Consider the following 25,760-nt stretch of genomic DNA (forward strand, 5'->3'; position numbering starts at 1 on the left):
TAGAACCATTAAACATAGGTGGCCCCCACACTGGTTGCCTAGTGGACACTTAATTCCACCATCCTTTTGCCTTGCCAGGATGATAATATTTTATCTGAAGGCTACATTTAATTTGCTAAACCTGCCTTCGCTGTGTTCAATTCAATATTGCTGTTTTGTTTTGATATTGCAGTTTTAACTATTGTAAGCTGCCTTGAATAATGCACATGAATCAAAAGTAAAATTTTCTATAGAATTTAATTATTTTTAATAAATAGGACCCCTGGTTTTGACCATGATGAGCCAATGAAGGATTTCTTCCCCCTGCCCCAATCCGATCCCCAAACACAGTGAAAAGTATTAAAGGGGAGCAAGATGCACATTATGCCCCGGAGTCACGATTCTGAACAATATGGAGACACTGATGGCTTCACTGGTAGGACCAGCAGCAACAGACTCTCCCGATGCCTCCAGACACAGCCGCACTGGATCCCACAACAGCAGTCGGGTAATAGAAATGCTGTGATGAATTGATGGGTTCATTAGTGTACAATTTTAGAATCAATGGACAAGGCTTCATAATAGAGCGGAGCTCGCAGGAGCCAAGTTCCAGCACTTTAATTGCAGCAGGAGCTCAATGTCGACATTTATTTTCTTAAATGCTTCCCCCAAACAAAGAAAACAATCAAACAGATTGAGAGGCTGAGGGATAATTTGGTGCTTGTGCATGTGTGTATGTTTGTTACTGGGGAAGGGAAGGGAGTAACTTAACTGGAAAATCACTTAGAACAGCTTGGCAGTGTTTACGGCAGTATTAGGCACAGTTCAGAAGAAGCATTTTCACATTATTCGGCTGGACTGTCCTAATGAACATGCAGAGCTCAAATAGGCTCTGGTCCTAACAAGGAGGTGCCCAAAATGAACAATTAGAGGGTGCGCAACTGTAGAACTGTGGGTGGATCACATCCATTTTCTTTTAGATAATCTGCAGCCTTGCTTGTCAGGTTAAGATGCTGCCAAAGGTGAACTGGGTCACTGTAGCCCATATCAGTGCTCTATTTAGTTTTCAGTTCGACTTGTTTTAAATCAGTATGCTACTTTTGCCTGCCTCCCCAGGCATTTCTATAGATGCTTTAAGGGCCTCGGAGTGGTAATGTTCCCTGTTAAACGGGCAGCAGAACACCTCTTGGTATGCATGGGAAGTTCCTGGGGAACAGCTGGGGTTCATCCAGTGGCAGGTAGCTGGAGACTAGGATCTGTGCATGCAGATGTAGATGGCAACCAAACTCTGGGCATGTTGACTTCTGGATACCTGGCTGATTGATTTGTAACTAGGAATAGGAGAGGCAGTCAATCCAGTTTGCATTTAAAGGTGAACTTACCTAAAATGCAATCTGAAACACAGCCTTCCTTTGAAATCTGAATTTTGCAATGGATGGAGTTTTCTAGCCAAGGAATCTGTAAAAAAAAAAAATTGCATCCACTAGGGTAAAGTGTGCCTGTGAATGCATAGATTAGTGAAAATAACATTTAAAAAATGCATTATGTCAGGTGAAATTGCTTTTCAAAAATGAGTACACTAGGAAAAATTGTATAGAAAAATGTGTATATAAGGAGAAATTTGCACTGAACTTCAATAAATAAATAAATCACAAACCGGTGTGAAAATATGAAGAACCAAATTTAAGACTGGGAAAATGAGGAACTGAAAGAAATTGGAATTGACACATTTGCCCAGTGCTCCTTGTAGACGATATGGCTGCAGTCTAAGATTTGTGTGTACAGGTATGCAGAGCAATCCAGTCTTGGGAATCAAGTTGACCTTCAGACCCCCTAACTCACTGGATGATTGAATTGTAGTTTATATATCTAGCCCATCTCTGCCTGAAACAGGAACCACACATTCCCCCCAACATGACGTGGATCATCCTCTATGAACTCTGAAATAAAAACTCCATCCTGTATAATGAACTAAAATAACCACAGCTCCTGCCAACCTAGCAGTTCGAAAGCATGTCAAAGTGCAAGCAGATAAATAGGTACCGCTACAGCGGAAAGGTAAACGGCGTTTCCATGTGCTGCTCCGGTTCGCGAGAAGCGGCTTTGTCATGCTGGCCACATGACCTGGAAGCTGTATGCCGGCTCCCTCAGCTAATAACGTGAGATGAGCGCTGCAACCCCAGAGTCGGTCAAGGGTCCCTTTACCTTTACCTTTACTACAACAATCTATTTCCAAATAGAAGAGAAGAAGAAGAGGAGTTTGGATTTGATATCCCGCTTTATCACTACCCGAAGGAGTCTCAAAGCGGCTAACAATCTCCTTTCCCCTCCTCCCCCACAACAAACACCCTGTGAGGTGGGTGGGGCTGAGAGACTTCAGAGAAGTGTGACTAGCCCAAGGTCACCCAGCAGCTGCATGTGGAGGAGTGGAGACACGAACCCGGTTCACCAGATTACGAGTCTACCGCTCTTAACCACTGCAACACACTGGCTCTCAATACAGTGAATTAGCAAGGGCTCTAAACATGTAGACATGTGAGAGACTGGTACACCATGATCTTCTTGAGCTGCCACTTTCTATGGAAGGCAAGCTGCAAAAGATTGATGTTATGACTGAAATACAGATAATAGAAGCCCTTTGCAATTAGTAGCTCAATGACAGCTAAGGGTAATCTGTGGCAGAAGAGTGCTGGGGTTGGGGGAAGCAGAGCGTGCGGAGGAGAAAAAAAGTTGTAGTCAGCCGTACTTTCTGTAACATCCATCCCATTTCATCTGTTCCCCGGTAATGATGGCCAGAGGCAAGGTCTAATGATACACTTTTTACCAGTAAGGTATGTGTGTGCGCGCATGGAAGACAGACATTATAAGAGATAAAAATAGGGCCAGTATTAGAAATGTTTTGTCTGCTATAAATCTGCTGGAGAATAATAGCTTTTCTTCTGAGGAAGGTGATGCAGGAAAATTAAATATGCGTATCACATAAGCAGATATGGCTGGCCATGAAAGATAACTTCCTCCTCTTCTTCCCAAAGGAATAAAATCCTGAACTTCAGCTATTCATGTTGAACTCAGTGGTACCCAGGGACTGGGAGGGAACCCGCAAGATATGTATGTACGTATGTATGTATGTATGTGTATGTGTGTGTGTGTGTGTGTGTGTGTGTGTGTGTGTGTGTGGTGTGTACACATGGTTATGGGCTAGGTAAATTCAAAGGTAGGCATGGAACTAAATGAAAAGGGTGTTATATTCTAGATGCCAGCAGAATTGTATTTGAAAATACAAAATGAAGGCAAACAAAATAGTTTTCAGCCCTACACGGTAAGCTCTTTCTTTTTCTTCTTCTTTCTGGAAAAACAAATTATACAGCACCAGCGGGATAGCTTTAATGCACTCCAAGAGGATATTAAGAAAAGGGGGGAAACATCCCCAAGAGGCAAAAGAAAATGTTCTCTATAGGAAATTAAGCCAGACCTCGACAAACAACAACAATAACCTACAATGCAGGTAAAACTTCAGACACGAATCAATGAATAGAGAATGAACATTAGCAGAGCCTGAAGCAAAGGCAGCCAGGAACACAAAAGAGGAGAGAGGGGCTGTGGAGCACCCACTGAAACAAATTCCAAACAATATGCATACTAATGAACTCGCAATGCCACTTAGTTTTGCATCCATTATTCATTGTTTGGCTTTACAGAAAATGCAACTTAACAATGAAGTGATTACAGGGAGCATCAATGGCAGCAGGATGATAACAGGGAAGGAACTGGCAGCTGCACCTGTTCCTTCAACCTTTCGTCCTGGCGCATGGAAATTAACATCAAATTGGCAACTAGAAGGTAGGTTTGGACAAGGACATTGCTCCCAAAGGAATGCATGGCAGTGGTACTGCCAGATCCATTATTTCTGTCACTCATTCTCAAAAAGAGTTGCAAGAGGTCTTCAAAGAGAACATTTTGGAAGGCCCTCCACATAACAAGGATTTGGTGGCCAAAAGGAAGAGGGAGCATGTCTTCTCTTGCACCTCCTTTGGGTCCTAGGAAAGGAGAGTGCTTTGCACAGATTCCAATTCAAACACATATACATATGTATATGTGTTTGTATTTTATGAATTTAAATAAAGTTTATTTTAATAACAAAAATAGATTCCAATTCAATATGTCCTTATATTGAAGGACAATGTAACTGAGTTTGTCAATGTAACTTAGCTTTATTAAATAAGTTAATACTTTTAATAGCTTAGGCCTGACATACATATATGATAGGTGATAGGTAGATAGATAGAGGATAGATAGATAGATAGATAGATAGATAGATAGATAGATAGATAGATAGATAGATAGAGATAGATGATAGATGAATACACAAACACTATTTTAAATTTCTCTTGGTTGCTGGGTTTCTTAGTGCTTTTAATGGGAAGCTATTAAAACTGCTTATTGTTGAGAATAGGAAGTTGAGGCAATGTTGGGTTCTATTTGCTATTACCTCTATTTGCGGCTTCATCCTGTTAGTCCAGGCCATGCTGCATTATAATTTTGTTATCTTTCAACCACACCTTAAGCTGGAGCGAAATGTATGAAATTTCCTGAAATAGAAATAAGATGGGGGGGGGGAGGGAATAAGGGATTATATTTAAAATTACATCTTTGCACACAGGTCTGTGTGTCATAAGTACCCAGTGAGGCTGACACTCCACTTCACATTCATTCCATTGGCTTCCGTACTTTAAGACTACACCCCTCCATCAGATCTCTGCAGCTGAGCTTAGATAAGCAGTAGAAATGACAGTTTCGCTTGGCAGCTTGGCTGGCCTGCTGAATGCGCCAAGCCTTCAAATACAATCTGACTTTTGCCTGTTATAACACCCTTGGCCATGGTAGCAAGCTGGTTGGTTCACTAAAAAAACGGTGTTTTTCCTTTGACATTTCACACACTAGGGAGGACGTGGCCAAGGCACTGGTGTTTCATTTTGGTTATAAAGGGTGTGCTGAGCCCTTTTTAATGTTGGTTATCCCCCGTGCTTTTTTTCTAAAAAAAATGTTTAGGAGTACATATTCTTATTTTCCTGCTCATATTGAAAGACTGCCCCTCAATGAGGCCAAAGTTAGATTCACAAAATGCTTACCCCTGCGTCCCCCCAGAAAAAAAGCACTGGTTATCCCCCCTCCCACCAAAGACAAATGGCACAGCCTTCTCTGCTAATATCCTTTCTCGCGATGACTTTTGCAAGCATTTCGTAAAGTTGTATTTTGAATTCCTGGTAGCGATTCCCTAGCACGAGGGGAGCCACACTGGTAACAGCGCTTCCACTCAGCCTCGTTTATCACTGTCACCAGCTATTTTTAGCCAGGCTTCTTGGGAAAACGGTGAGAGCAATTTGTGAAACAGCACAACGATGCTGACAGCAGTTTATCTTAGCAAGATTATTACTCTGTGTACATGACTGACTAATGGTAGCTGAATGTTTTAAAACAACCACAGTTTCAGTAAATTTCTTGCCTTACCCCCCCCCCCTCCAAAAAAGCCCCACCTCTCCGCTTTCCAAGGGCTTCAGACATAAGGGATTTATTTGAGTTGACAAGAGATGGAAAGGTAAAATGGAGAACAGCCTGAAGAAACAATAAAGCTGAAAGTTTCCAGGCAAACTCAAGTCTGCTCTGTTTCTTTTTTAGCTGCCCCCGGTATCCTCCCATATGGTGTGCAGATGGGCATGGAAGGGACCTCCGTGGTACGGGAGTGTGGGCTTTAGGGATCAGAGACACAAGGCGATCCCCGAGGAAAGGCGCTTTTGGGGGCTGCTGCCATTATGTTTTATTGTAATTATTTGTACAACTTTACTTTTATTTACGTATAGAGTATTGCTTCTAACAACATTAAATTGCTTTATAATGATTGTTTTCAGTGCTTCTAGTTTTTATATGTACGCCTGCTTGAGTCCCGTCAGGGAAGAAGGCAGAGTGATAAATATATAATAATAACTTAAACAAACAAGCAAGCACACTCAAAGCCTTGCCACAATAATTCATGCACTGGTTACTTCAAGACTGGGTTAGTGCAATGCGCTCTGTGTGGGGCTTCTGTTGTGCTTGATCCAAAAGCTGCAGTTAGCACAAAATGTTGCGACATTATTGCCAGCAGGACTGAGACACTGTCAGCATATAACACCTCTGCTCAGCGATCTGCGCCGGTTGCTGATCTACTACCAGGCCAAGTTCAAGGTGTTACCTACTATTAGTATATAAAGCCCTTAACAACTTGGGGACATGTGAGATCGCCTCAACCCACTTGACCGCTTCAGTCCATAGAACTGGCACTCTTAGAGGTGCCACAAAAAAACCTTGTTCTGCATTTGAAAGAAATGGATCTTTTAATGTGGCATCACCCAAACTTTGGAACTCCCTGCCTATTGACATCAGGCAGGTGCCTACCCTGTGCTCTTTTTGGCACCTGCTAAAAAGCATTTTCATTTAGTTCAGCTTATCCAGATAGGTGAAATGTTGACTTGCATTTTCATCTGTTTTAGCTTCTCAATAATAATAATAATAATAATAATAATAATAATAATAATAATAAATTTTTATTTATACTCCACCCTCCCTAGTCAAAACCGGGCTCAGGGCAGCTGGCACCAGTAAAATTACAATAAGACGTAAAAGAAAGAAAAACAATCAATTAAAATACGGGTCAAAATACAGTTTAAATTTTAAATTTTAAAATGCAGCCTCATTTTAAATGAGGGCCTTTTCAGCACTTCAGGTGCTGATTACAGGTTACAAACACTTCAGGTTACAAACTCCGCTAACCCAGAAATAGTACCTCGGGTTAAGAACTTTGCTTCAGGATGAGAACAGAAATTGTGCTCTGGAGACACGGCGGCAGCAGAAGGCCCCATTAGCTAAGAACAGTTTCAGGTTAAGAACGGACCTTTGGAACGAATTAAGTTCTTAACCAGAGGTACCACTGTAGCTGTTCTTAACTGTTTTTTTAAAAAAAATTGATGGTGTTATTAATTCTTTTTGTAAACCACTTTTATTTTTCCTTTCTTTCAGTCAAGCAGTATACAAATTTGATGAAATAAAGAAAGACCGCAGGTGGCACACACATTCTGAGGGAGCCATGGCAGCAGCTAGCAGAGCTTTATTCCACAAAATGAGTAGATTGCTTAGAGGCTGCCCTTAGAGAAGAAAAGAAAAAATACTCCTGCATTTCCCAGAAGGAATGTCCGGAAGCATTCGTGTTGCCGCAGAATCCTGCACACTGATTCCAGGGTTCAAAGCCATGTGCAAATGCATAATGAGACCATTTGTAGTCATCCTCAAGTGGTTATTGTCATTGCATCCTGAAACACCATCTAGCTCAATAGCTCTCAGGATACCCATTACAGCCTCTTGTTGTGTCACTCGGCTGTAGAAATAAACACTCCAAAGAAAGAGGGAGTCAGAACAGGGCCTGCTACTATTAAACGGCAGCGCTGATTTCTCGAGGGAAGCTGTTTGAAGCTGCGTTGCCTGAGGAGGTTCAAACAGGGCTGGCTGAAACACAGGGGGATTCTAAGGGAGAAGCCTGGCGGGGCTGTGCCCTGCGGGTATCATTGCTTTTCAACTGCTGTTGTACAAAACAGCAACAATTGATGGAAGAGCAGGGCCTGCCTGGTAATCGTGGAAGCAAGTCAGGCAGGGGAAGGACCTATGGCAATATAATACCTATATGGCCTGATTTTCTACAGATGGCAGTAAGCCTCCAAGCCTTTAAAACGCAGCAACTTGGCTCAAAGCTCAGGCATCCCTGTTGATCAGTATTATCACTGATCCATGGATACGGCGAGCAGCACAGCCTTCACGCCAGCGAGGCGGCTCCAGCAGGTCCAGTGGAGTTGATCAGGTTTCGCCTCAAGCGATTTGCAGGCCACACCGAGTCCAGGTTTGATGTGCCGTCCTGAAGAAAACATCAACAAACAAATGTACTGGATGAAAGTGTGGCTTGGAGCAGTGCGGAACTCAAGTGAATGTGCAGAAAGCATCACAAAGCGTCAATGTGAGGATCTGTCTGCTGGTCATGAACTGAAAAACATAGTAATTGCTTTGTGCAATATATTGTTACAAAAGTTGGGTGCCTCCCCCCCTCTCTGCTGAGCTGTTGCAAGAGTCCTTGAGGTTCCAGGCACAGACCTAGGGTCTGTGGTCCTTTGGACGATTGAGACATGGCGGAGACTGTTGTAGCTTTAAGAAATATGGTTTATTCACCTATTTACACCTTCAGTCTTTGTGGAGCAAGTCCAGATCTTACAGCATGGTCATTTCAAGAGGTGCTTGTCCCCTACAGCAGTGCAGCCATGGAGTTTAAAGCATCTTTTCCAGCCAGTCTGCCCAAGATGGATCACAGTCTTTCTTCTTCCCCTTCTTTCCAGAAACCCTTGCTCAAGACTTTTCCGATCACTTCAAACACACACACACACACACACACACACACAGCCTTCACCCAACACATTGGCAACATCTTTCTCCCCAGGCCACAGGATTCCTTAGATAGCCCATCGACTCCTTTTGTCACGTTAACAGATTTGCTCTTCACTAGGCCAGCCAGGCTGGTTTGCATGAGCCACCACTGAAAAGGCCCTGCCATGGGTCAGCACCAACTGGGATCAACACCAATCATATTGTTTCAGAAAATGCAAATTTAATAGAATTACCTTTAAATGCAAACTGAATCGAATTTCTCCCAAACTCCTACTCAGGACTAAGCACCACTGCATCCCCTAAGGCTCAGTTCATTAAGACTTATTCCCAGGTAAATGGGTAAAGGATTGCCATCTAAGTGTCTTTGCTTATTTTAAAATGCTCTACTAGTTTGAGCTTTCCAGATCCTGTTTTCCAGATCCTTTCCAGATCCTTCTGTGCTTAAAGGAGCTATACTGTTGTCATAGCTCCTGCAGTTTAGGCTATAGGGTGGCGAGCGGGAGACACATACATACACTATTCATTCTCATTGACACTTTGGTTTGATTTTTATGTAAAATTCCTAATTATCACAATGCCTCCACAAGATAGCTTTCGAACTAATGTGTTAGAGACAAATGTAATTAGCATTCACAAGCACTACTATATTTGGGTTCTGCAGGATTCTGTTTTGTCAGCCTCAGTATATTTGTGTTCATTTCCCCACTTTCTTTATTTTTCATTCTAAGTCCCACCCACCCACCCCTGCTTCTTAAATACCAGGCATCCAGTAGAAAATCACTATCCCAGTACCTGAAATGTTTTATTTATTGCATTTATACCCCACCTTTCCTTCAAGGAGCTCAAGGTGGTGTACATGGTGTACACAAGAGCAGACTTCAGCAGTGAGCTCTGCCTGGACCAGGATGCCTAAGGATGCCAAGTTCTGATGCCATCTTTGCCCAGATGAATGCTAGAAGAGAGTCTGAGCCGCTGCCTCCAAACAAAACCAATGCGCAAACATTCAGCTTATTATTCCATGGCACATTTCCCAGGTGACAAGCATTTATTCATAGCCTGTCATTTATGGTGGTGCATTTTTAATAAAGCTATATTTGCAGCACTGGCCTCCTGGTGCCATAGCCTGTAGCTAGCAATGAATGGCAGCCTGCCGAAAGCAGCAAACAGCCATCCTGTAACATCCAGAGGATGTAGCCAGGCTTCTCTTATAACCTCTTCTAGCTTTCCTTTCCCGCTTAGAAACTTGTCAGGATATGTCAGCTTGCCCTTGAGTCTACTGCACCTCGATCAATCCATTGAATATCAGAGCTGTGTCTGCCTCTGACATCACAGCCATCTCTCCAAATCCCATCTGTAGACAAGCTAATAGTTCTGTCCTTTGCGAACGTTTGTGTGGGGAAGTCAGGTTGGGAAGTGAACTGCATTCCAGAAACTTATTAGCAAAGGCAGAACTCTCTGACTGTGACCTTTGCCGTCTGTAGGGAGGAAGAGAAATGAAGTGGCAAGCAAAGTGGGCGGAGGGAAGGGGGGGGGATAAGTTCTTTTGAAGCAGCTTCCCTGGTGCTCGTAACAATACCAAATGTGTGACATATGAAGAGAATGCGACTTACTGTAATGCAGGCATCTGAACCACCGGCTGTTAAGCGCACCTGCCATTGCCCTCTTCTTCCTTTTCATCTACTCACAGCCTGATGCTCCCATCACACTCCTCTGTCCTTCTGCCAGCTGCTCGCTTACTCCCTCTGACCCTTTATTTGCTTTAACTCCCCCCCCCTAAAAAAGAGGGCATCTTAAAAATTATATCCTAATGAGAGGAAGCAGCTATTCTCTCCCGGCACACATTTGCAGCTTTTGCCAACCCGGTGCCCTCCAGATGTTTTAGACCCCCCCATCATTCCCGACAAGCGAAACGTCTGGGGTTTTGTAAACATCAGGCTGACAAATGCTGCCAACGGGAGACTTTCAATCCCAGTTCCAGCTTCTAGCATTGCTGTAGGTTTGCAACGGTTTCTGTGCTGCATCAGTATCAATCCCACACAGGATTCAATATGATGGACTTGGATGTAGGGAAACTGGGCTTATATGACACTTCCTTGTTGGATTGTTTTAGCCAAGTTGCTTGTTTCCCATTTTTATGACGGGCAAATTAGAGAAGAGGGTTTCATTCCAGTAACATCAACACTTCTGACATTAAAACAGAAGCGAGGAGATGCACGAAAGAAACTGGTTGTGAATGTCTCAATGGGCTGTTAAGATCAGAATAGATTTCACTTTAACCATGTATTTGAAACCACGATTCATAAGTTTTTCTTATTTTCCCCCAATGGCTATTGCCTACATGGCTCCTCATTTTGAACAGGATCATGATGTAGAGCAGGCATCCCCAAACTTCGGCCCTCCAGATGTTTTCGCCTACAATTCCCATCTTCCCCGACTACTGGTCCTATTAGCTAGGGATCATGGGAGTTGTAGGCCAAAACATCTGGAGGGCCGCAGTTTGGGGGTGCCGGATGTAGAGGGAGGAGGAGGTGTCCCCCCGCCCAATCATCTCATCCACCTGTTTGTCTCCAAAGTTGCAAATGGGGGGGGGTCCAGTAGGAAAATAGCACAACATAAAGGGTTAACTCTCCCCATGCTGCAGCCTCAGTCCAGATCAGCACCCCCTCCCCATTATTGCTGCTCACTTAAATGTTAAGTGTTAATCTAAGGTTTCAAAGATACAGCTAAAGTTTGACCTTTCATTTCTTAAATAGAAATGATACAGATTTGTTGTAAAGGGGTTTGAATGAAATGAGGCACTCTGTGGAATTTGGCAGCTGTGGGGTGAGGAGCGGAGGCAGGAGCAGTGTTTTCTGAAGCTGCACATTACAGTTTAAATGTGGCAATTCTGGGCAACTCAGTTTTCAGCTTACCACAGCAAATTGCCAATAGCGAGATTTTCTTCCACGCTGTGCTGTTGTAACATAATTAGGAATGAAACTAACGGGATTTTGAATTCCCTTGTTAAACCCTGAGATGGGGCATCCAGGAAGAGTTTTCAAGCACTTTCCTCCAGAGATCTGCTGAAGCTGCAGGGGGACCTCTGTTTTAGGTTTCCTTCATCAAATTCCTTTCCATAGAACTCAGTCTTTTCCCATTCCAGGAAAGTGTTTTCTTCCAGACTTATGCTAAAGTTATTAGACAACTAAAAAGATGAATAATAGCCCCCTCCTGCCCCCCCACTCAACAATTAAGCACACCTGTTCATCTTTCTAGCAGAACAATTTCTCAGATTTCTTCCAGACCGGGCATTGACTATGAATGAGCAAGGCTTTGTTCATCCAGTTTTTGCCGGGTTAGCTTCATGACATTGTGATTCTTCTCCCTTTTCCTTGTCCAGTTTCTCTCCTCTCTCCCCACAAAACATCTCGGAAGATCTGACTTTTTAAAAACACAAAACAAAACAGTGGAACAGCTCTTCATTTTCCACAGGTGAAGATGGCATAGGAAAGTTTTTAATGTTTGATGTTTTATTGTATTTTTAATATTTTGTTGGAAGCCGCCCAGAGTGGCTGGGGAAACCCAGCCAGATGGGCAGGGTATGTATGTATGAATGTATGTATGTATGTATGTATGAATAAATAAAATCATAAAGTTGTTCAGCAGTTATGGTAGTTGGTTACAGCCTGCATACCTTGATCTAGAAATTTTGTCTCACAGAATCGCAGAATTGTAGAGTTGGAAGGTACCCCAAGGGTCATCTAGTTCAACCCCCTGCAATGCAGGAAACACAGCTAAAGACTTCCTGACAGATGACCATCCAACTTCTGTTTAGAAACTTCCAATGAATGAGAATTACCACCTTCTGAGGTTGTCTGTGTTGTGGAGGGTGGGGGTGATTATATATATATATATATATATATATATATATATATATATATATGTGTGTGTGTGTGTGTGTGTGTGTGTGTGTGTATTTTATTTATTTATTTAAATTTCAGATTAGAATTTCACAGTCACATATTGAACAAACAAAATAAAAACAAGATTCCAAGGAATCTCTTGGACTTCCCTCCTCTTCTTTGTGGTCCTATTGTTAATCATTTCCTCCTGCATCTTTTATGATAATCCAAATCTTTTACATCTCCATTGTGTCCAAAAATTCACCATTAAGCTACAAGCGATATTCCAATCTTACTAATGATTTTAACTGTTTACAATGGGTTTTTAAGATAGGTTATACATTTCCCCCATTCCCTATTAAAATTTTGCTCTTCCTGATTTCTGATTGTTCCGGTCATTTTAGCCATTTCGGTATAATTAATGCCCCTGTCAGACTGGTAATATCCCCTCACTCACTCAAGTTTAGAATATCCCACCAGTCTTCAGCAGAGTTGCTTTTCTTTCAGCAAAGTAAGCGGCTCACGTATATGTCAAAGCTTTAATAAAGAAAATGGCAACACGATAACCTACTATCTGAGAGAAACTAAAACAACGTCATGAGGCGAGGATGACAGTTGGCCTCTCTAACTGAACTGAACTGAACACCTGAAGGGAGGGGCTGATTCCAGAGCACAACACTGAAGCCTTTCCCACCAGATGACAGACATTCTACTGATAAAATTAGGCCCCAGTGTTTTTCTTACAGTTTGTTCCACTGTCAAACAGCTCTTACTGTCAGAAAGTTATTCCCAATGTTTCCCCACTCGCTCTCTGGGTATCATTATAACCCTTCCATTTCCAAAGAGCATTAATTGCATTTTACAGTACTGTATATGTGTAATCTAGATCGGGAGCACCTCAAGAGAATTGGGAGGACTTAACGCTTTCCCCCTCCCATGCTATGGCAACTCTGCCTCCACGGCTCCACCCTCTCTCTTGGTTGCCTGCAGTGCCTGACAAGCAGTGTGGACCAACACTTGTGAATAGTCCAGGGCCGGAGGACTAGTTCGGCAATGCAAGTCGCTCCCTGGGCATAGAGTAGCCTTGGGTTGTTCTAATGGGATGTAGGTTGGTCATACACACATCATGCAACAGCGGCTTAAGCCCTCAGGCATGTCCTTCCCTGGGAGGCATTTTATTTTTTTGATGATGTCAATTATGAAAATGATATAGCATAAAAAGAAAAGAAAACTCAGGTGGCAACACTTGTCAGTTAAGAGAAAGATCCAAAAGAGGCAATGGGGCAATAATACCTTTCTTAGGGCCAGTTAAGTGCTGATGATTTAGTTGGGATGCTAACAGGGATTCTATTGTTTTTATGGCATAAAAGGTAAAGGGACCCCTGACCATTAGGTCCAGTTGTGACCGACTTTGGGGTTGCACGCTCATCTCGCATATATAGCTTCCAGGTCATGTGGCCAGCATGACAAAGCCGCTTCTGGCAAACCAGAGCAGCACATGGAAACGCTGTTTACCTTCCTGCTGTAGCGGTTCCTATTTATCTACTTGCATTTTTTGACGTGCTTTCGAACTGCTAGGTTGGCAGGAGCTGGGACCAAGCAACGGGAGCTCACCCCGTCACAGGGATTCGAACCGGCGACCTTCTGATCAGCAAGCCCTAGGCTCAGTGGTTTAACCCACAGCGCCAATCCTTTTACATTAAGTCACTTGGATACATTTGAGTAACAAGGAATTAACTAGTATAACAACAACAACAAACAACAACAACAACAACAACAACAACAACATGTTGTGTACCACCCCAATCTCTGAGTGGTGCAAGCACTGGCGGAGGAAGAGGGGAAGCGCCCTGCCCCGGGCAGTGCGATCCCGGTGGGGTGCCATCGCAGGTGCACCCTGCCCGTGTTGGTCGCCATGCCACGCCCCCAGGATGCGCACCTGCGGGTGGCATGCCACACACCCCGGGCACATGCCACGTCCCTGGGATGTGCGCAAGCCACACCCCTGCCTGCTCTCTGCCCCCTGGTGCCAGAGCATGAAGCTCCGCCACTGGGTTCCAGGGTTCATGTTGCCTTTACGAGTGAGGCGGAGTGGAGTCTGTCCTGTCTATATATACAAACACACACACAACCTGAGCCTACAATGGAAGGATCACAGCATTAACACCCCAAAAGGGTCTTGTAACTATAATCTGATACCTTTAAGACCATAGGTTATATAGTTATATGCACAGGGCAAAAAGAATGTAGAAAGAGATCAGATTAGCCCTATTCAAAATACATTGGGAGCTGGTAAACAAGGTTGCTTCTAGCTCCTGAGAAATGTTCCTTGTTTAAAAGAATATTTGATCCACTACTAGTCTGAAGTGAAATAGGATGAAATAGGTGTCGGGTCCTGCTGACCATGTGTGTTCCAGCTCTAAACACACACACATGCGCAGGCAAACCAGACTCTCAGTTTAGTTTAAACCAAGTTCCCATATTAAACAATGAGTTTCCAGATTTCTAAAAAAAAAAATACAATAGCTGTATTCAGTCTATAGACTGAATCCAGGCCTGTTCTTTCATGGTAAGGGCTGCCATTTGCAGAAGAGACTGAGATCCAGTGCCAGATCCGTCCCCCACCCCGCAAGGAAAGGGAAATGATTTTTTGTCAATTCCGCCTGAAGCTTTTCCATATTATTCCAAAGGGTACCCCAATACTCCAGGGCAGATTTGGGATAGTGCAGGGGAAAGGAAGTAGTGACAAAAATGATCTTCCTACTTCTCCAGTGGAGTATCCCATAAGTGGAGTTGCACTCCTAGGCTTCCTGGATAGCCCAAAGTCCAGCACTGAGCTATATTCTGACATCCTTAGACAGCAAATCTGAATAGGGCTAATCTAATCTCTTTCTGCATCTTTTTCTCTACAAAAAAAAAGTTTGTTGGCTGATTTAAATGCCACCAAATCCATTTGAAGCACTGGAGCAAGTTCTGCTGATTATGTGTATTGGCTTAAAATCTTTTATCAGAAAGTTGGTTTACATTTTGAAACAAGTTCTGTAATTGGGAGCGTTTAAAACGTCTGCTTCAATTTACATATTTTTCTGTGTCGTTTTTTCCCCTCATTTCAGTTTACAATACCTAATTTGCTAAAATCCCCATCTGTCACAATAAATGACACTTTTACAGCAGAGTTTTTCTTCTGGAAATGTCAGTATGCCTCTCAAATGTCAATTTAGCACCACATTCATTCACGCAGCATACAGGCCTCCAGAGAAGTGAAGACAAAATTCATGCATCCGAAGGCTGTGGCTTTCCATTTTTGAGGAATAGGGAAGGAACCCAGGAATGGTTCCTATCAAATGAAGTGGCAGGAGCAGGGGAAGGGATTGTGGCACAATTGTTGTTGTTGTTTAGTCGTGTCCGACTCTTTGTGACCCCATGGACAATAGCACGCCAGGCACTCCTGTCTTCCACTGCCTCCTGCAGTTTGGTCAAACTCATGTTCGTAGCTTCGAGAACACTGTCCAACCATCTTGTCCTCTGTCGTCCCCTTCTCCTTGTGCCCTCCATCTTTCCCAACATCAGGGTCTTTTCCAGGGAGTCTTCTCTTCTCATGAGGTAGCCAAAGTATTGGAGCCTCAGCTTCAGGATCTGTCCTTCCAGTGAGCACTCAGGGCTGATTTCCTTCAGAATGGATAGGTTTGATCTTCTAGCAGTTCATGGGACTCTCAAGAGTCTCCTCCAGCACCATAATTCAAAAGCATCAATTCTTCGGCGATCAGCCTTCTTTATGGTCCAGCTCTCACTTCCATACATCACTACTGGGAAAACCATAGCTTTAACTATACGGACCTTTGTCGGCAAGGTGATGTCTCTGCTTTTTAAGATGTTGTCTAGGTTTGTCATTGCTTTTCTCCCAAGAAGAAGGCGTCTTTTAATTTCGTGACTGCTGTCACCATCTGCAGTGATCAAGGAGCCCAAGAAAGTAAAATCTCACACTGCCTCCATTTCTTCCCCTTCTATTTGCCAGGAGGTGATGGGACCAGTGGCCATGATCTTGGTTTTTTTGATGTTGAGCTTCAGACCATATTTTGCGCTAATTTTGCATAATTTGTGGCACAATTAGCATAGCTGAAAGAAACAAAGAGGAGGAGAAGATAAGTGATGGATCCATGGAAGTTGTGCCAGAGTTTGGCCTGCGCATCTGAAGCAGCAGCAGCAGCAGCAGCAGCAGCAGCAGTCAAGCCACATATAGGGCAGAATTGGAATCACATCTGAGGAGTCCAGAGAAAAACATCGCTAACATGAAGAGAAATATCTGCTCCCACCACTATGTTCAACTGTGGGTTGCCTTTCATGAGGATTCACAACCCATAAATCAATCCCGTTGTCTAACATGTTTCTGAGATCCATGACCATGAATGAAAATGCACCATAAAAACTATTACCACTACTAATGCATCTATATATTGGAAGTAGACATTGGTCCTACTTCACAAAGGGCAGTCCTCTGTCTATTTTTAGGGGTTGTCCAGCCCAAACCTGGTTAAGAGAAAAATACAGTAATCCAAAAATGGAGAACAGCAGCCTTGACCTAGCAGAGATGAGAAAGGAATTACTTGAGGGGAAAGGGGCTAAGGGAAATGTACATGTGTTTGGTAGGGCTAGGAACTTGACTTTACAAATCAGTCTTATGCAAGTGTCTGTATTTGAAAGCAACTGCCATTTAAAAGAACAACAACTTCTTAAAAGCAAGCATACGTCTTAAAGAAACAGCAACCAATTTAAACATAGCATTTACTTTATTTTTTATTGGCTATAAAGGTAAAATGAACATCTTGTTATTTTTATTGACTTATAAAGTGTTTCAGGTTGGTTGTTTCATGTCTAAAGTACCACATGTTATCATCAATCATGTTGGTAAACAGCATAGTTTATCTATATGAAGCTAAAGAAGCTGGTTCTCGACATATAAGGAGGGATAACTCCCCACAAGGAGAACAAAAATGAAAGAAACAAACAGCAGCGAATGTCTATAGATTGCCTTTCATATATTTCATAACAAATGGACCATGCTCATTATCATTTTCCATTTGTTATGAAATTGAAAAACATTAGTTAATTAATAGTATTCATCCAGTGGAGATTTCTTTTCCAAATAGCAGCTGTAGGAACTAACTGTTATTAAGTTACCTTCATCTGATTTACAAACCTGGAGTTCTCATTATAATTCAGATTCAGAGGAGGCAGAGGAAGGACATAACCAGATACATTTTAAACAAACGGTAACAAAATGTTCAAGGCAATTTAAATGAGACTGAAAAGAGGACCATTGTATGAACTCTCTAAGAAAAATGCACGAGGAATGCCATTTATCCATACTTCGACACAGTTGATCTTTTTAAAATGAGGATGGGGTGGTTGTCTATTTTGATTCATAAAGTAATTAAAGAATCCCGTGGAATGAAAAGAGTCCTGTTTAACCACTTTCTTCATCAAACTTTCCAGAGAACAAAGAACATTTTTTCCAGTTAAATCAAACAACCTGAAACTGTTTTCTCTATACTGAAGGCTCCAGAAAGAAAAGGTTAAATCATTCATCAAGGAGAAAGGAAGACCACCTATTTTTTAAAATACGTTATATGAGATGAGGTCAAATGTATAGTGGTTGCATGCTATCACATGCCTTCCATGACACGTAAATGGAGTGCATTGTCTGGAGAGAATAATATCAGAATATTTTTTAATCATTGTCTTTAAAGAATTCTAAGCACAATGAAGATATTTGGTGGTCTGAAAAGGTCCCCTTGCTTCACTCCTGCAAAGGATTGAAGAACTAATTCACAATACAGAATTAATTGTATTTTCACACACACACACACACACACCCCACCAAATTTAGCATGGATTTGTATATTCAAAATGGTGCCAAAATTAGACAAAAATCGAAGAGAGTACCCACTGACTGGGAACCAGATAAAATACCCGAATGCTTTAGACTTCTGTGGCATTACCCAGATACTACCCACAAGTGTCTCATTAATTTAAACAGTCTCTAACATGACTATTAACTAGCTGACACCTCTGAGGCATAATTTTAAGGGAGGCTTCGAATGAGATCCAAAATTCTTCCCGTTCTTATTGTTATTTCACATCTTCACAGAAGGCTTCATGATTATTGGTTTGGAACATTAGCATGCAAATGATAGAGGAAGCAATAGATATTTAAATGCACGGTGTCAGCTCAACACAAAAGATCTTCTGGAGCAAAATCACAGTATTTCCCTTTGAGTAGGTGAAATAAAAAATGAATGGAAGTGTGTTTGTGCATGTGTGTGTGCGCGCACGTGCACACACACGCACATACACACACAAAGAAAAAGGGGATCCTGCATTTATTTCTACCCATGCTTTGTTGCTCATCCTGAATGGAAAGGCTCTGTTAGCTTGGGGGGGGGGGAGGTGGCGGGAGGAAGAATGGTGAAATAGTCATTAGTGTAAATGTAACCCTCAGCTCACTTTTGGCTTAGCAGATGTCAAGGATACTTGTAGCACTAAAAATCTGTACTGGTTTTGGAAAGAAGAGCAACAAAGCAGAGCGTTCCTTCTACAGCCTTCGTCATTTAGAGAATCAGCATCTTTCACACAAAATAACAGAGTGAAGGAAGTGTAAAAAGGAGAATGAAACATGGACAGAATGTCAAATGCCTCCCTTCTTTAAATATGAGATGCAGGTGTTTGTCTTCTCCGTTTGGTTTAGGGCTGATTCACATAAGCATCAGGCTTGCCATTGTGGCCTCTTGACAAGGCTGGGTGTGTTTTGGCTCCCAGCCGGCAACAGGCAGTTGAATGCAGGCACCATGACACCACATGCTGACACACCCACACCCAAACCCTGATTACTGCTTGGTTTGCTGGCTGTGCGCAACTGGCTCACCATGGGCACGAAGCTATGCGCACAGATATCCAGGCTTTCAAAGGGGACTAACTCATACTTGGGTGCTTCTGTGATTTTTCGGTTTCAGAGAGGCTGGAGAAAAGACTCTGCAGCTTGTTTCCTGGTCTGATAAAGAGCAATCAAACTGTACCATGGTGCATGGAAAATAAATATTTGGAAGATTGTCCACCTGCCTCCCAGGGACAAAATAAAATGAAGAACCCTTTGTGTGGTTGCTAAGATGGCTGATTGTAGTTAAAAGCTCAAGGCCTCTGTTGTGGTTTTTATCCTAGAAACAGTGTAAGTTCATTCACAATAAGCTGTGTCTGTTCTTAGTGTGAGTCAGGGAATATCCCTGAATCTTGGTGACAGCACCCTTGAAAGGTCCTGACCAGGGATGGAGCAGAAATTTAATCCAGTTCACAGTTAAATGCAAACCTACCCAATTCACACTTTCCAAAACAATATGCAAACTGAAACAGCCACACTTTAAATAAGAAAAAAGAAGTCCCGATGAAAATTCACCAGCCCTTTAAGTGCAAATTTCTCTCAATACAGTTTTTAATGCTGTTTTATCTAATATGCACATTTTTGCGAGCAATTTCTGTAATCTTTTTTTGGCAAGATTGTCTACCATGAACACGGTCTTAATACTGAGTCCATAAGTGACTGTGGAGGCCAATTCTGGATCCACACGTCCTTCCACAGTGGGGACATAGGTTTCTGGGCGGGAGTTGATCAAGGTGAGGGTTTGGCAATGTGCTTTCCTCTTAGCAGATTTCTCCCTTTTGTCCTGAGTTTGAGCATCTTCAAAGTCCATGACACCTTTGGTAAAGGCTGTTCTCCAATTGGAGCGCTTGCATGCCAGTATTTCCCAATTGTTGGTGTTCATATTACATTTTTTAAAAAGTTGTTGTTGTTGTTGTTGTTGTTATTATTATTATTATTATTATTATTATTATTATTATTATTATTTATACCCCACCCATCTGGCTGGGTTTCCCCCACACTCTGGGAGGCTTCCAACAAATAGCAAAATACATTAAAATATCACAGATTAAAAACTTCCCTAAACAGGGCTGCCTTTAGGTGTTTTCTAAATGTCAGGTAGTTGTTTATCTCCTTGACCTCCGATGGGAGGGTGTTCCACAGGGCGGGCACCACTACTGAAAAGGCCCTCTGCCTGGTTCCCTGTAACTGTGCTTCTCGCAGTGAGGGAACTGCCAGAAGGCCCTCGGCGCTGGATCTCAGTGTCTGGGGTGGAGACGCTCTTTCAGGTATACAGGAATGAGGCCATTTAGGGCTTTAAAGGTCAGCACCAACACTTTGAATTGTGCTCGGAAACGTACTGGGAGCCAATGTAGGTCTTTCAGGACCGGTGTTATATGGTCTCGGCGGCCACTCCCAGTCACCAGTCTAGCTGCCGCATTCTGGATTAATTGCAGTTTCCGAGTCACCTTTCAAAGGTAGCCCCACGTAGAGCACATTGCAGTAGTCCAAGCGGGAGATAACTAGAGCATGCACCACTGGTGAGACAGTCGGCGGGCAGGTAGGGTCTCAGCCTGCGTACCAGATGGAGCTGATAGACAGCCGCCCTGGACACAGAATTAACCTGTGGCTCCATGGACAGCTGTGAGTCCAAAATGACTCCCAGGCTGCGCACCTGGTCCTTCAGGGGCACAGTGACCCCATTCAGGACAAGGGAGTCCCCCACACCCACCCGCCCCCTGTCCCCCCAAAACAGTACTTCTGTCTTGTCAGGATTCAACCTCAATCTTTGAACCTCTTTTGTTGACTACCAGCATTACACTTTCCATTTTTAAGTTCACAATAGAGTAGTTGCTTTGGAAGAAGATAATAAGGCATCTGAACAACATGACCAGTCCAATGAAGTTGATATCGATTGCTTCAACACTGGTGATCTTTTATTCTTCCAGTACACTGGCATTAGTTCACCTGTCTTCCCAGGTGATGTGTAAAAATTTTCAGAGACACCATTGATGGAATCTTTTGAGGAGTTGGCATTTATAAGTGGTCCATGTTTCACAAGCATACAAATAGCTTGGTACTACAATAGCTTTGAAAACACTTTCCACAATATACTGCATTTTGTATGTGTCTTTCATTAATTTATGGATTTCATGCACATTTTCCCTAATAGATGTGTGTGTTGATGAACTAAAGTGTGCTGCACTGCAAAATTCAGATAAATATAAAATTTGAAGGGCAATTGTGTTTTGGTTCATGTATTGTTTTAAGAAATGTGCAAACCAAATTTATTTTCTCCCCATCCTGATCTGGAACACAGTTTGAAAACCACTGTTGTTGTTATGAAAGGGTGAGACTGTTGTTGTTTTCAGATTTGCTGCCTTATCTCTGAAAGCATAACTGTGGTCTGGCACTTTTATGCAGAAATGCAGGTCGATTACAATTTCCTCTCCTGCCTTGCTCTGCTCCCAAATTAGTGCCGTCAGACTGAAGCTTGTTTACTGTTCTGTGAGTTTGCTTCCCTTTCTGCTGGGTGCTTGGCTTTTTAATCTGGCAAAAGGCAGGGCACAGAGACTTCAGCTGTCTGAGCCGATGAGTGAATACGATTTTAAATGATTATGAGTGCAAATAGAATGGAAATAGTTCAGAAACCTCTTCCACGTTATGGGAGCATCAGCAACAATTTTAAAGGAAGGCACACTCAAAATTCACACACTCCAAAACCTGTAAAAAATTCCTTCAGTAGCACCTTAAAGACCAACTAAGTTTTTATTTTGGTATGAGCTTTCGTGTGCATGCACACTTCATCAGTAGTTACAGGTAGGTAGCCGTGTAACAGAACTAGTTGCTCTCCAAGTAATATTGTTCTATGTTTCAGGAAAAGTGAATCAGATTACAGCAGGAAATTTTGACAAAAAAGCTCCGTATGCTCTCATAGCACACATTCCATTTTTATCATTTATTTTGGTTCCTGAGGATGGTTCTGACCTGGCTCCTCTCCATTCACATCTTTAAAGCACGTGTAGCAATGTAGGGAGGAAATGGCCAAAGATCCCAGATTGTGTAAAGTTGTATGAGCCAGATAATTAATTGGCCACAGGCAACTGCTGGACAAACTTAGAGGAGCTCTGCTATCTGTATGCATCAAGCTCAGTTCTTACTATTTCCACATTTCAGAGTTTTGTGTCTTCAGCTTCTCTCTCTCTCTCTCTCTCTCTCTCTCTCTCTCTCTCTCTCTCTCTCTCTCCCGCCCCCAAAGTGGGGCTCATTCCTCATTCACAAAATATGAAATTAGGGTTGCCATATTTCAAAAAGTAAAAACCAGGACACCCTGAAAGTTGTTGAGTGGTTTTTTTTTGTAAAGAAACCACCAGGATATCCCCCCTCCAGGACATCAATTCTGCCTTTGAAATCCCAGTAATGCCTGGGAAAATTTGGACGTGTGGCAGCCCTAATGAAGTTGAATATTGTCCACTGGCCATGAGTCAAGCTGATCGCTCACACAACCTACTAAAGATTAGAACTCTGTTCCCACCTTTGTGTGAATTGTGGCCCCACTTACACATGATGAGCAAGCAAGCAAGAAAAACGTATTCATGCACTAATGCACCTACCTGGATTGGATTAATAGCCTGAACAGCTACTTTTTTAGTGTGCTAACATTTTGTGTGTGTGTGTGTGTGGTTGACACCCTGGTTTAAATGAGATGCTAGGTCATGGGTAGGCAAATTAAGGCCCGGGGGCTGGATCCGGCCTAATCGCCTTCTCAATCCGGCCTGTGGACGGTCTGGGAATCAGCATGTTTTTACATGAGTAGAATGTGTGCTTTTATTTAAAATGCATCTCTGGGTTATTTGTGGGGCATAGGAATTCGTTCTTCACAAGGTCTGAGGGACAGTGGACCAGCCCCCTGCTGAAAAAGTTTGCTAACCCCTGTGCTAGGTTATAAGCAACAAATTCAGATTTTTGCAGTAAGCTAGTTCCTACACACTCTCTCTTTCCTTTTTGTAAAAAAAAAAATGGATTTAATATTTTTTCATACAGCTCCAAATGTATAGTTCCAAAAATGATTGTGAGAAAAACCAATATATTGGCAGATTTTCTGAGAGCAAACCACAAATAGCCTTCAGAGAAATTTTAGTTGGGTCTAGCAGTGTCCCTTGGGACCAGTGACTTGATCAGCATAAAAAGTCAAAGAACTAAGTCAGTTTTTTTGTTTTTACTTTTATCTGACACAGAAACACTGGCAAATAGACATTTAAGTAGGTAATTTTAAATCTCAGGGAGCAAAAAGGCAAAAAAATAAAATTGCATTCTTCCAGTACCTTTTCTTTGTTCAATATAGTATCTGTGCACAAATTCAATTTAAGTTCTCCTGCGACCTACCTTGTAGGGACACAGTTATGTGAGCTTATGTATAACTTATCTATGACTATGTTTAGGTGCCTGCTTTCCTGCCAATAGCAGGGGATCATTAGCAATCCTCAGTAGTAGGACTTAGGAAAGAAAGGAGGCGTCACTCTCACTGAATTTGAGCTACACCTTCTTAGCTTATAGCGATATATGCTAGAATCAGAACCAGCATACTCTTTTCAAAAAAAATTAATTCTTCTTTCACACCCTCCAGCATTGAACTGGAGAAACAATAACCATAGTGGCAACTTGTGGCCAAAACAACTCCATTCAAAGCATTCATTCACTTCCAAAAATGGTTGGCAATAACCTCAGTTTGTACATTTGCCTATCTACGTAGAAAATGCATAGCTTCGACCTGAGATGCTGCCCCTCTCTATATTTTTTTCTAGCATGTAGCTTACAAATCCAGCGCTAACCCTTTGCCCCCATTTATACAACAATGGCATGAATCCCCACTCACAATAACAGGACTTTGCAGCCGTGCAACAACTTGGCAGGCTTCAGTTTCACTGAAGGATCCAGCTGCACAACAGGAGAGAGAGCTCTGTTAGCAAGGAGCAGAGTGTGAACAGTGTTTCCCTTTCCTAAGGAGTTCAGTTGCTTGGGGGAGGGGGGGAGCCTTCGCTACAAACCAGAGGCATGTCCAATGCACTCGCCTCCTGTAGCTTTCTGTTTAATTAAGACGGTGAGGTGCGCCTTGCAATAAGCAGGCCTGCATCGCGGCGGCTGCCATGGCTACTGAGGAATGGCGAAGACATTAGCAAAGCAGAGGCAGCTGTCTCCACTTGCTACCCCACTGACTTGACCCCCTGCTGGAACTCTAGAGTTTTCTTCTCCTCCCCCTCATGCTTTCTTAATGAGACACGTGTAATCTTATTTCTGCCTCTCCAAAAGTTGGTTTCTCTGGGAAATCCAGCAGCCTCGGGAGCAGCACTCTGCATGCTGTGGATTCTGTAAGAGGTGGGAGGAGGAAAAGAGGCTCTTCTGTTTCCAGAGCAGATCGTGTGGAGCGCCGGCATCCTCTTCCCCTCCCCTCAACACCCCTTTGAGTGAAGATGCTGGTGCTAATGATGGAACCAACCGGAATCCCAGCGGATGACACCATCTGCAGCAAAGCTGATGAATTAGATTCTTAGCACCAGTGGCAGGAACCACAGAGAACATACTGCAAATGAGACTGATAGGGAGGTAATGGCGGGGGAAACGCTGTTTGCTTCATTTAGAATGACACTATCTTCCAGAACAATTCCCTGCCAAGCTTGTTCTCTCTACGCACCCTCCACTTTCTAATTTATTATGGCAGGTCAAACCGTCGGGATGACTTAGGCAGAAAAGGCGGGCTTTGTATATCCCTGTATTGCAGCGCAGCCCACTTTAAAAAAAACAAAAGCAAAAACTCCCCTCTGGGGCACCTGAGGATGTGGGTTCTAGCATGGGTTCTAGTCCTCAAAGGTCTCTACTGTAACACTTTATTTGTTTATTTTTATTTAACTATGTGTATTTTTGCCCCTTGACAGTAAGAAAACTGTTAGGCAGTTTGCACAAATATAGAACAAATCGTGAAAATTAGGTCATCTGGAAGAGTCCTGAGAGAATGCCGGGGTGATTAATGAGCAGAGTCAAGGAAGCTAAAAAGAAAAAAGAAAGAAAAAAAGCCAAGGAGACGTCCTCTGGAAAACAGCCCAAAGGAGAAAAGAAAGAGGAATGCAAACTCTGGCAAAAGAAATGCAAACAGACAATCAGGGATGCAAAGTGAATGAATGAATGAATGAATGAATGAATGAATGAATGAATCAAAGAGCATATCAATAAAAGCATTAAGGCCATAACAATTGATTTAAACACAGCAGAAGAAGGAAACCAGCTGGAGAGATAGTTGGACCATTAGACAAAGGTGTGTTAAAGGGGGACAGGGAGCCTGCAGTCAAGCTGAATGAATTACTCTACTGCGCTGAATGAATTACTCTACTGCAGAAGATTTAGAGCAGATACTCGTGCCAGAATCAACCTTTTCAGGAAGGAGTCTGAAAAACTGAGGCTAATAGTTGTGACAAGAGCTGAAGTTCTGGGGCTTACTGACAAGGACTGCTTACCTTTAGCCAGTGAGCAGCGAC

General features: G+C 42.7%; 1 long non-coding RNA gene across 1 annotated transcript; it reads right to left on the reverse strand.

The window, feature by feature from the left end:
- Window positions 1-218: 218 nt before the first annotated feature.
- Window positions 219-24,302, reverse strand: LOC132591908 (uncharacterized). The gene is made up of 4 exons (XR_015949071.1): window positions 24,107-24,302; window positions 4,469-4,568; window positions 1,362-1,437; window positions 219-499 (listed from the first exon to the last, which is right to left on the reverse strand). It is a non-coding gene; the product is annotated as an uncharacterized LOC132591908 (long non-coding RNA).
- Window positions 24,303-25,760: the final 1,458 nt, after the last annotated feature.

The sequence above is a fragment of the Zootoca vivipara genome, chromosome 3, assembly GCF_965207765.1.
Source record: "Zootoca vivipara chromosome 3, rZooViv2.hap1.1, whole genome shotgun sequence".
Lineage (NCBI taxonomy): Eukaryota > Metazoa > Chordata > Lepidosauria > Squamata > Lacertidae > Zootoca > Zootoca vivipara.